Here is an 11,749-nt window from a genome sequence, read left to right as displayed (position 1 = left end):
TCATTTTAACTAAAGATGGTAACACCAAGGCCTAACCACATGCCCTGGGAATCCCTGCCTTTAAAGGGCAAAGTATTTTCTTTTCCTTGACCATCACCTCCAGTGTCTCCCAGGGACTGCTAGTACTCAGAAGTCCTAGGGATGTAAAAATTAAACCAAGAGTGTCCTCTGTAGAATGAGCCTAGTGGGACCTCCACCTTCTGAAGACTAACATTAGATACATCATAAGCCTTGGGGCAGTCAGTTCGAAGGGTTCCCGGTGGTTTACTTTTGTTTGTTTGTTAGCTTTATTGACAGGGGGTCTTGTGTGGTCCAAGCTGACATGGAACTCACCGTGAACCCCTGGTCCACCTGCCTCTACCTCCCAAGTGCTGAAACTTGAGGTGTGAGCCACCACGCCTGCTCCCACTTTTAAGGGATGTCAGTGACTGTAGCATGGTCACAGTCATTTAAGGGCCAATTTTGTTCCAGCAAATGCCAGTGGGGGGTGGGAGGGGACTCTGAAGCCAGACTGGCCATGCTGTACTGGCTTCCCCAATGCTGCTGCTTCTCAGCTGTAAAAGCATGGACCAAAGTCCCACAACCTCTGGGCTTTAGCTCATCTGTGAAGGGGGAAAAAAACCAGCCCCCCACAGCCATGGCTCACAGAGCATTTGGGACAGGGCCTGGCACAGTGGCACTACCCAGGATACTGGTGGTAGTGGTTACTAAGTGAGCAGCAGCGACGCCATTTCACAGCCATGGCAACCTTTGGGTCAGCGAGGCCTGTGAAGGGCCCTGTGCATGATAGCACTGGGTATCTGCGGGACCATGGAGTCCAGAGCTCAGGCCCTCTCTGAGGGTCCTGCTCAGGCACAGCTATTGCTGTTCACTGTGGTCCCCAAGACGCCACACAGCAGCTACCAACCAGGCAAGAAACTACCTAGAAGGACCCAAGGAAGCTGAAGTCAAAGACCTCTTTGTTCTGGGTCTTACACTGACCCAATGAAACAAAGTAAGTGTGGAACACACAGGAAATGAAGTTAATTGTTAACAAACACGAGGCTGCTGCCAGCTAACGGCACAAAACATTGCTGAGCCACAGACCATGCAAATATGTACACTCCAATTGACAGACAGATGATACCATCAGGTGGGTGAAGGATTTGAACCTGCAGCTGTCTAGGGTCAGGTCTGCACACGACTTAAACTGAGATGTTACAAGGAGCTTAACAGTCACCTACATATCCCCTCACAAAGAACAAAATACAACTGATGATCTGTGTGCCCTAGCCCTCAAACCAGCATCCATTGGGTAATGGCGGGTTGAGCCTGAGGTGGGTGGCCTTAACATTTCACGACCATCAAAAAGAAATGATGTGGCAGGAGCACTGGCTGCTCTTTTAGAGGACCCCGGTTCCATTCTCAGCACCCACATGACAGCTCATGCCCATTTGTGACTCTAGTCCCAAGAATCCAATGCCCTCTTCTGGCCTCTGTGGGTATTGCAGGCATGTGGAGCACAGACCAGACATACAGGCAGGCAAACACTGGCAAATGACGACGACGATGGAAATGACAAGCCTTAGCTAAGATGAGAGGACAGCTTCGTGGAACTTCTCACGAAGCCAGGAACCGCAATAGAGGCAGAGGAAGAGTGACAAATAAATGACAAGGATACCCATGCGCGGGGACGGAGAGAGGCTTAGTAGTTAAGTGCACTGGATGCTCATCGGGAGGCCTGGGTTCATTTCCCAGCATGCACATGGTGACTTACACCATGACTGCAACTCCAGTTCTCGGGGACCAGATTCCCTCTTTTGGCCTCCTTGGGGAGCCAAGGACTCAAATGTTGCAGGTCACAGTGCAGATACATACATGTAGGCATACATGCACAGGGTAGACCGGACCAGGTCAGTGGTCTGAGACTGGATGCAAAGCCGTTACTTGCTTTTTTTTTTTTTTTTTTTTTTTTTCCTAGCGCTGAGGAATGAACCCAGGGCCTGGTTCATTCAAGACAGTGTTCTGTCGAAGAAGCCACAGTCCTAGCCCAACCACTGCTCTTATTCCCACTGTACAGGTGAGAAAAGTGACTCTCAGTACCTACAATGATAGTTACTTTTCCCAAACCTGGGCATACCCGTTCCCAAAGCACCGCAGCGCATATTTCTGTCCATCAAAACCAAGGCCTGCCCCGCATTCTTCCCCTTGCTCTGCTAGCCTAATTTTCACTTGACATTTTTGGTTGTGTTGACATAAGGTCTTGCAATGTAGCTTCGGCTAGCTTTATATTCACTGTGACCTGCTGCCCCAGCCTCCCAAGTGCTGTGGATAAAGGCATGAACCATCACACCCAGTGGTCAGCCCAAACCCTTTATGTGCTCTTAAACGCCAATCCAAGCACACACCATAAAGGAAGGGGTGGGTCCACAAAAGTTTCCAACGCTCTTGGATCAGGTGTCAAAGAAGCCTCCCTTATGGCTAAACTCATCCGTGATCTCTTTTTATGTATGTATTTATTTATTTATTTAGAGACGGGGCCACGCCTAGCCCAGGCTGGCTTCAAACTTGGTACGAAGCTGAGGATGGCCTTAAAAACAGCTGGTCGTCTCGTCTCCACCTCTCAAATATTGATTTAACCTGAGGGCACCAGCACTCTTGGTTTGATGCGGTGCTACGCTAACAACTGAGCCCCATCCTCAGCCTCTCGTGGACTCCTGATCATTTGAGAACCCACTGTATGTGTGTTCCCCACTGCACAGCTCCTGGACTGAGGAGCACGGCTGAGGGCCAAGGCAGACCAGCCTGGCTCTGGGACAGCCGGCACTTGTCAGCGAGAGCTAAGTGCTCCGCAGCCCGCAGTGTCCGTGGGCGCTTGAGTGACAGGCAGCCCCCATCCCACTCGTGCTGAGGCCGCTCACACGGTGAGCACAGGACTCGCGGGACACGCCGGCTCCCTAATCTCCCGTCAGCCTTACCTTCCCGGGCCACGCGCGCCCACCGTTACCCGGCAACCTGGGGGCGGTGCTGCAGCCGTCAAGCAGTGCAGCCGCAAAACCAGCCGTGCGCAGCCGCAGAGCCGACTCGTCGCTTCCTAGTGCAGCGCGCCTGCGCACAGTGGCTCAGCTGGTTCATTCTGCCCCCAACTCCTGGCTAGGTCGGCTAAGGGGTAGATAATATAACCTGCTTTAATACTCCCAGCAATCCCGCACAGTCCATTTTTTTTTCTTTTGAGGTTACACATGTCTCACTGTATAGCCTTGGTTTGCCTGGAACTCACTATGTAACCCATACTGGCCTTGAACTCACGGAGATCCACCTGCCTCTGTTTCTCCAGTGCTGGGATTAAAAGTGCTCACTGCCTCGTAGCTCCAACAGAAGATCCATGTTTACAGATTAGATGTAAAGTGACCTGCCCCAAATGACTGCCCTTGACCTGACAATGTGACATGAGATTGTATTCAGCGATGAACCCCGGATGCTACAATAATAACCTACCAGGGAAGATGTGCCCACTGGTGCAGTAATGGTGCGAAGGTTACAGAGGCAACCAACACTTAATGACTGGATTTGAGGTCTGTTTAACAGGAGAGAATTTATGCCGGGTACTGTAAACCTGATCCAAAGCCTGTGTCTCAGGAGGCCACAGGCCCTAAGGGGAAACCTACTACTGTTGTCTCGTTAAAGGAAGAGATCAAACTACTTCCATATATTTTGGTTATAGCCACGGATTAGTGCTGGCCAGAGAAGCTCCCTCCCTGCAGTGGGCAGTGGCAAATACACAGCTCAAAATGCTGAGGACAAGTGACTACAGAACGCTCAGCCTTCCGTGGGATAATCTATATTAACTCCTGCCTGCCCAAGGCTGAGAACAGGTGGGGGTGGGGTGGAGCAGAAAGAAGGTGAGAGCCAGAGGACGGAGGAGTGCTGTGAAATGCTGTCTCCTGGACGTGATAGAGTCCATGGCTTTCGAGACCTCAACAGCAGCCTTGATTACCCACATAAGACTCGGACAAGATCAAGCCTGAAAGATCAGTCAACATTCTAGCAGGCAGGACTAATTGGAGCTGATGGATTACCGAAAAGATAAAGAGCAAGAGGTATGAGGAGGACAGGAAGGGATGTATGGCCGAGTAGGATGGGAGAGGAGAGTTGGGGGTGGCTGTAATCAGGGTACATTGTGTGAAACTGTTGAAGAACACACAAAAGATATTAAAAAAGCAAAGAATACAGACAGACAAGAAAAAAAAAAAAAAAAAAAAAACCCCACACAGCTTTGGTTTTTTGTTTTTGTTTTGTTTTGTTTTTCCTGCCAGGCGTGGTAGTACATGACTGTAATCCTAGCACTTGATAAGGAGAAACAGCCAGATCTCTACAAATTGGAAACCAGCCTGGTGGGCTGGAGAGATGGCTCAGTGGTTAAGAGCACCACCTGCTCTTCCAGAGGTCCTGAGTTCAATTCCCAGCGGCCACATGGTGGCTCACAGCCATCTATAATGTGATCTGGTGCCCTCTTCAGCAGATAAAGCACTCATATACAATAAATAAAATAAATAAATCTTTAAAAAAGAAAAAAGAAAACCAGCCTGGTTTATCTAGCACATTCCAGGCTAGTCAAGACTATATAGTGAGACCCTGTCTTACTTTTTTTCCCTCCTCAGGCTGGGGTGTGAATTGGTGTAGACAGAACAAACAAAAGCGATGCCCTTCTCAAACGTCCAACCTTTGCCATCTTGTTTCTTTCATGCTATTCATATCCTAACTTTGATTTCCTTGTTGGAGTGTTTGAAAATAATCCACTCCCAAGCATGGCAGTGTGCGTTTTTCTGTATAGTTACAGTTACCAGGAAAGCTGAGGGTCCAGCATCCTTTGAGGCTGGGATCTCAAGGCTAGGCAATATAGTGCGACCCTTGCTTGTCCCTTAAAAGAACAACATGGAGCGGGGTAGTGGTGGCACACAACTTTAATCCCAGCACCCAGGGAGGCAGAAGCAGGTAGCTCTCTGAGTTCGAGGCCAGTCTGGTCTACAGAATGAGTTCCAGGACAGCCAGGGCTACACAGAGAAACCCTGTCTCAAAAAAAAAAAAAAAAAAAAACCACAAAACAAAACAAAAAAAACCCCACCACCAAGAAGAGGTGGCTCAGGGGTTAAGAGCATTGGCTTTTCTTTCAGAGAACCTGGGTTCAATTCCCAGAACCTACACAGAGGCTCACAACTATCTTTATCATCAGTTCCCGGGGCCTGATGCCATTTTCTGGCACCAAGCACAGATAGACACATAGGCAAAAAACTCACATACATAAAAATAAATCACTCTAGCCAGGTGTGGTGGCACAGGTGTGGTGGCGCGGGTGTGGTGGCGCGGGTGTGGTGCCTCACGTCTTTAATCCCAGCACTTGGGAGGCAGAGACAGGTGGATTGCTGTGAGTTCAAGGCCAGCCTGGTCTACAAAGTGAATCCAGGACAGCCAAGGCTACAGAGAGAAACCCTGTCTCAAAAACCAAACCAAACCAACCAACCGAAAAATCAATCTAAAAATGAAAAAAAAGAAAACCTGACCCTCAAACATCATGTAAAAGCTCACCCATGACATCCCAGTATGGATGTCTTAATGTGTTATATACGTGCGATACAGGCACACGTGCTCATAACAACTGTGTAGTTGGTTCTATATCTGGTAGTCATGTGTATTCTATCAAGTTAGCAAATATTGACCTGCTCTTTTCAGAACCTTGGGTTGCCTTCTGGGAGCCTCTGATTACACCATTTTCATCCTGGAGTCAATACAACCTTGCTTCACACTGGTGGTTCTATTTAAAGCCACTGTCTGCATTATCTGCTGTTGATTCATTAACACTGACCTCCCAGCCTGCAGTGAAGCAACTGGTACATGCCAGCCACTCACCTAAGCCACATTTCCTCCAGGAAATCGCCTTTCCTGGCTGAGCACCACCAAGCACTTCAGCATTCTGCTTTGGGGGGTATTAGAGACACTGAAATCACATGTAAAAACACACAAGAGTGTAGAAGCCTTGGCGTTAACTAACCCAGAAAGTATGCTTTTGTTGTTGTTGTTGTTTTGAAAGCTGAAACTGGAAGGTGAGCTTCAGGTGGATGGATGGCCTCAACTGGGAGTAAGTGTGCACATGGCTGACTCTGTGCAAATCTGTGAGGGACTGCAAAAGTGAGGCCTCATTTTGATGTCACACACACACACACACACACACACTCAATTTCAGAATTCCAGAGTAGTATTAGAAACAAACAGAAAACAAGCTAGGTGTCACACAAGGGAACACATGACTGAAGGGAAGGGGAAGTAGCTTGGCAGTGCAATTATTTTTGCAAAAAGGGCGTGCCACAGCTCGGAATAGGAAGCGTCTGGGGCAGGAACTTCACCAAAGGTTATGGCTGTGTCTCTTCTCCATTGGCTGGGCTCTGATCTCACAGACTTTTTGATAAAGCTTAGTTTTAAAAGAACCCAAGATCCGGGGCTGGAGAGATGGCTCCGTGGTTAAGAGCACTGCCTGTTCTCCAAGAGGTCCCGAGTTCAATTCCCAGCTACCACATGGTGGCTCACAACCATCTATAATGTCATCTGATGTCCTCTTTAGCAGATAAAGCACTCATATAGACAAATAAGGTTTAAAAAAAAAAAAAGGAATTCAAGATCCATGCCTGTAATCCTAGCACTCAGGGAGGCAGAGGCAGGTGGATCTCTGTGAGTTTGAGGCCAGCCTGGTTTACAAAGTCCAGGACAGCCAAGGCTACACAGAGAAATCTTCTGTCTTGAAAAACAAACAAACAAAAACAAAACCAACAACAAAAACCAAACCAAACCAACAACCAACCAAACAAACAAACAAAAACCCACAAGGCAAAGACAGTGAAGGAAAGGGGGTTAGGAATGTGTCTGTGGGAGTGCTTTATATAAGCAAAAGTTTTACCAGGTAAGGGAGATTTATGGGAAAAAAATATGGCTTATTTGTCTTGATTTTCCAAGACAAAATCTTTGTGTAGCTCTCCTGGTCTTGGAACACTCTGTAGACCAGGCTGGCTTTAAACTTAGAGATCCACCTGCTTCTGCCTCCTGAGTACTGGAATTAAAGGCATGGGGCACCCACTGTTTGGGGACACCAAGTCTTAATGTGAGCCATGAATGAAATCACCATGTAATTTGTTTTGTTTTGTTTGTTTGCTTTTTTTTTTTTTTTTTTGGTTTTTCGAGACAGGGTCTTTCTGTGTTAGCCTTGGCTGTCCTGGACTCGCTTTGTAGACCAGGCTGGCCTCGAACTCACAGAGATCCACCTGCCTCTGCCTCTCAAGTGCTGGGATTAAAGGCATGCGCCACCATGTCTGACTTTGAAATATATATTTTTTAAAAAGTTGTTTACCACCGCCCCTCCCCTTTTTGTCAGGGGGAGGGGTTTGAAGCTCTTCCAGGACAAGGAACTCAGGTGTCTATTTAACATATCAAAGGAGACCTGGCCGCCAGGGTTTCCCAGCATCCCTCAGTCCCTACTAGTTATAAGGTATGGCTGGCATACCCTGTCCTCTACCCTGAACTCTCCAGCCCAGGGTTTGGGCTGCTCTCCCCCCAGAGGCTCCTCCCTATATAATCCAGACATTTTGATTACTCATTCCTCCTTTCGCCCTTTTTGGACCTTTTTGGACCTTTGACCTCCCTGATGCTGTACTTGGTTCTCCTCGCTCCCTTCCCCTCCCCCCTCCCCACCTGGTTCAGGGTCTTGACAACTCTGGACTCTGCAAGATGTGTCCGCCTCTGGCTGTCTCCCTTATATCTGTAATAAAATTTCTCCTCCACCATACCTAGGAGCAGCCATAACCTTTTTCTTTTCTTTTCTTTTTTTAAATTCAGAAACAGTCTGGTGTTTCTGGCTTCAAACTCTGCGTGTAGCAAAGGCTATTGGACTCCTGATCTTCCAGTCTCCCTTTCCTTCAGCTCCCAAGAGCTGGGATTACAGCATGCATCCCAGCTTCTAGATTCAACAGATTTCTAATCTGAAGGTTGAATTCAACTGGATGTCCTGCGTCTTATCTAGCCATCCTCGCCACCTCTGCTATGGCCGGTGTGTGGTTGTCACAGCACACCTGTGAGATGGGAGCCACCACTTCTACTTGGGTCTCTGTTGCCTGGTGGCCGGGAGCAGAGCATGGTCCACGGGCTCCCAACCTCAACGGCCCCATGGGACTCCCGTGCTCAACACAGGAAGGGAGCCTTGATCCGGTGATGGACCAAGAAGGCTTACTTGGAAGAGCTGGCTTAGAATCTGGCTGTCTGGGGCCAGGTTGGCCCTAGTGAGAGGCTGGACCTAGCTTGGAGGTTCAGGGAGGAGCTGGGCCTGGCCAGGGCAGGAGGTCGGAGCCGAGATAAGGCCGATAGGTAAGGCGGGGCCGATTGTGGAGGCGCTTGAATTCCAGGCTTGGCTTTCGGACTTTACCCCGCAGACAATGGGGAGCCGGCGGCATTTCTGAGCAGGGCTGGGCAGCCTCTGTCGCCACATTGTTTTCCTGGGAGGCCGGGCCCTGCATTGTTGCATATTGACCACCAGATGGCAGTATTTCAGCAAATTTCAGCTACTTTAGAGACACACACCGGGAAACAACCTCCTGCTGAAGAGCACCGTCCACAACCCAATTATCTAGAGCTGTGAAACAAATACCAAATCTACCCAACCGGGCACGTGGTCTAGCTTCATGGCCCGGCGGAACAAGCCTCTGCCCTTCACAGCTTTTAGGGAGTATCTGCTGAACCACAGGAAAGGAGAGACCCGTGCTGGACTATGCAGCTGGAAAAAAACGTTTTCAGATGGCCACACGCCTTTTTCACCGGCTCCAGAAGCAGTGGGGGTTCGCATTAACACCCCTGTTAGGACGCGAGGGGCCATGTGTCGAACGGTGTGAGCTGAGAGCCTTCAAGGTTCTTGTTTGCTGGGCAGGGGCCTTTGCATGGTATCCAGTCCTGTCTCCAGTCCATTGTGGTTGCCAGAAAAACAAAAACTCAACCAAAACAACCCCAGATCACCATAGTACTATTGAGGAAAATAAGTCACGTGGCCAGTCCTCGGTGCCTTTTAGAGGAACACGAGCTTAATTCTTTTCAAGATTTTCCGAGTTAGAGATCCGAACACCTGTTTTACTGGAAGGAAACGGTTAAATGACTTGTCCAAGGTCACTCAGAGCAGACACTCAGAGGGGATGCTGGGTCCCTGGATTGTTGTGCCTACCTATCTCTTGCCTGCCTTTGATAGGCAAACATATCCTAATGTGGGGCCAGTTTCTTAGAGAAACTGTGTGTGTACATACTCGAAGACATATGTGTCTGTGTGTGGATTTATGCACAAGAGTGCTACTGCCCAATGACGCCAGGGGTTGGATCTCCGTGGGCCTGGAGTTACAGGCAATTGTGAGGTGCCCGATGTGGGTGCTGGGAATTGAAAGCCAGTCCTCTGCAGGACTGACAGTGACTCTTAATCATGGAGGCATCTCTCAGCCCCAGATGACTTTGTAAAGAAAAATTGTGTGTGTGTGTGTGTGTGTGTGTGTGTGTGTGTGTGTGTGTTGATAGAGAGAGCCTAACTATTCCTCCCTATATGGAAGGCACGTTCAAAAAATGTGCCGCAGACGCACACTGTACAGCATCCACACAGAAGAAACTGTACAGCAGTGAAAATGTACTTGTTAATATGTATTTACACAACTGTATCGATAGACAATCTTCCAACATATGATAAAAGATGCAGGATAATATACATCCTACTTATGAAAATGAAAACACAAACCGTCACACACTGGATATACACACAGATCTGTTTATGTACCAATGCCCAGTCATCTATGGTACTTGGTAGTGGATAAAGGGACTTTAACTTTGTCTCTAATGTTTCATTTCTTAAAAAACAAAACAGGACAAAACAGAAACAAAAACCAAACTGTGGAAATAAATCTGGGTGGTAGATATACAATCGATTGTCATATTATTCCTTCTATTATTATGTAAATACAAAAGATGCTTCCGGGAAGTGAACACAAATGAGAGGACACCAAGCTGGTCTTTGCTGTCTGGGGTCTGAAGGTGGTGGCAGCACCCTGAGGCCTAAGGATAGTCAGAAAGGAGAAGGCCCCAGTTCTGGTCCTATATACACAGGCCCAGGATTTGTAACTGGTAAGGGGCCATTCATGAGCATTTGCAGGGTGCAGGTACCCACCTCTGCTACTGTCACCCCTGTGGGGAGATGGATGTGACTGTGAGACCTCTGGGACCCCCCCCCCCCCAGTGGGGACACAGGACCAGGAGGAGGCCAGGACCATGTTGTTCTATTGTGGCAGCTGCTGGCTGGCAGTGGCCACACCCTGAGTGTCACTTTCTCTCTCCTTTGCTTTGGCCATTTTCTCTGAAGCTGTGGTCACACTGTCTATTCCTCAACAGTGTGTCCCAGCCAGGCAGTGCCCCAGGTGCTCCAGTCAGAAAGTAAACCCAGTTTTAAGTTTCTTTTTTTTTTTTTTTAATCTTCCCAGCTGTGCTGACCAGCACACAAAATCCTGAGCGCCAGTGATCTATTGATCAAGACAGAGCAAGAAGCAAGCAAGTGACCTCCTGTGCTGCACAATGGTGTTTTGGTCAAAGGCAGATGGAGGCAGTAGGCTGTACCTTGGTGTGGAGCAGGCTAGACCATACAGCCCCAGTGTGTAGCAGGCTGTTCTGTATAGCTTTGGTGTGTAGCGGACTAGAGTTTGCAGCCTTGCCGTGCAGCAGGCTAAACTGTGCAGCCTAGATGGCTGAGGCATGTGTAGTGAAGCCACTGCCTCATAGACCCCTCAGAGCACACGCCATTCTTAAGACCTTTTCTCTTCCTGATTTTCTTCCCCTCTCCCCGTCCCACTTGTCACATTATGTATGCTGAGCTGGGTGGCGCTTTCAGGGCTTCATTGTTCTGCTCACTTATTCCTCACTCTTAGGGTTTGGCTGTGTAAAGTCCCCCACTGGCTTGTATATTAGCACACTTGGTCCCTGCCTAGTGGCTGTTCTGGGAGGCTATGGAGCCTTAGGGTTTAGCTAGCAGAAGTGGGTCATGGGGTTTCTCCCTGAGCCTCTGCCTCTTGGTCCGCCAGGCCACAGTGTGAAAAGCTGCAAGCACTCAGCACCACAGACCCAACCACAGTGTCGATGGGCTGTGTCCCCTGAAACTGTGAGCCACAATTAGACCTTCCTCCCTTAAGTTGCTTCTTCCATCCTCCCTAGCAACAAGAACAGTGACGTGCTCACCTCATCTCTCTTAATAATAATGATGAATAATTCATTCATTCATTCAATTCTTTCTTGTCACTTTCATGTTGCATTTGATTTGTTCTATGTGCACAGGTATTTGCCCGCCTGTATGTATGTGCCCCACAGATGTGTATGTAGTGTTTGTGGGGCCAGAGGAGAGTGTGGGATCCCCTTAGAACTGAAGTTACAGGCAGGCGTGAGCTGCCATGTGGGTGCTGGAAACTGGAGCAGGGTCCTCTGCAAGAACAGTCAGGGCTCCGACCCACTAAGCTTCTCTTTAGCCCCATTGTAGAGATGAGGAAAGTGAGAGTGAGGACAACTACGCATGTCACCCAAGGTAACACACAGAAGAAACATCAGGGGAAGCATCGGAACCCAGCCCTCTCCTTGAGGTCAGTTCACTCTATCATTCCTCCTTCTACAGTGGTACAGAGAATGTTTGTCTTGTTTCCCCTCGCTCAAAACCCAAGTGTTCTTT

This window comes from Acomys russatus, chromosome 13, assembly GCF_903995435.1.
Source record: "Acomys russatus chromosome 13, mAcoRus1.1, whole genome shotgun sequence".
Taxonomy (NCBI): domain Eukaryota; kingdom Metazoa; phylum Chordata; class Mammalia; order Rodentia; family Muridae; genus Acomys; species Acomys russatus.
Note: the sequence above shows the minus strand (reverse complement) of the source record.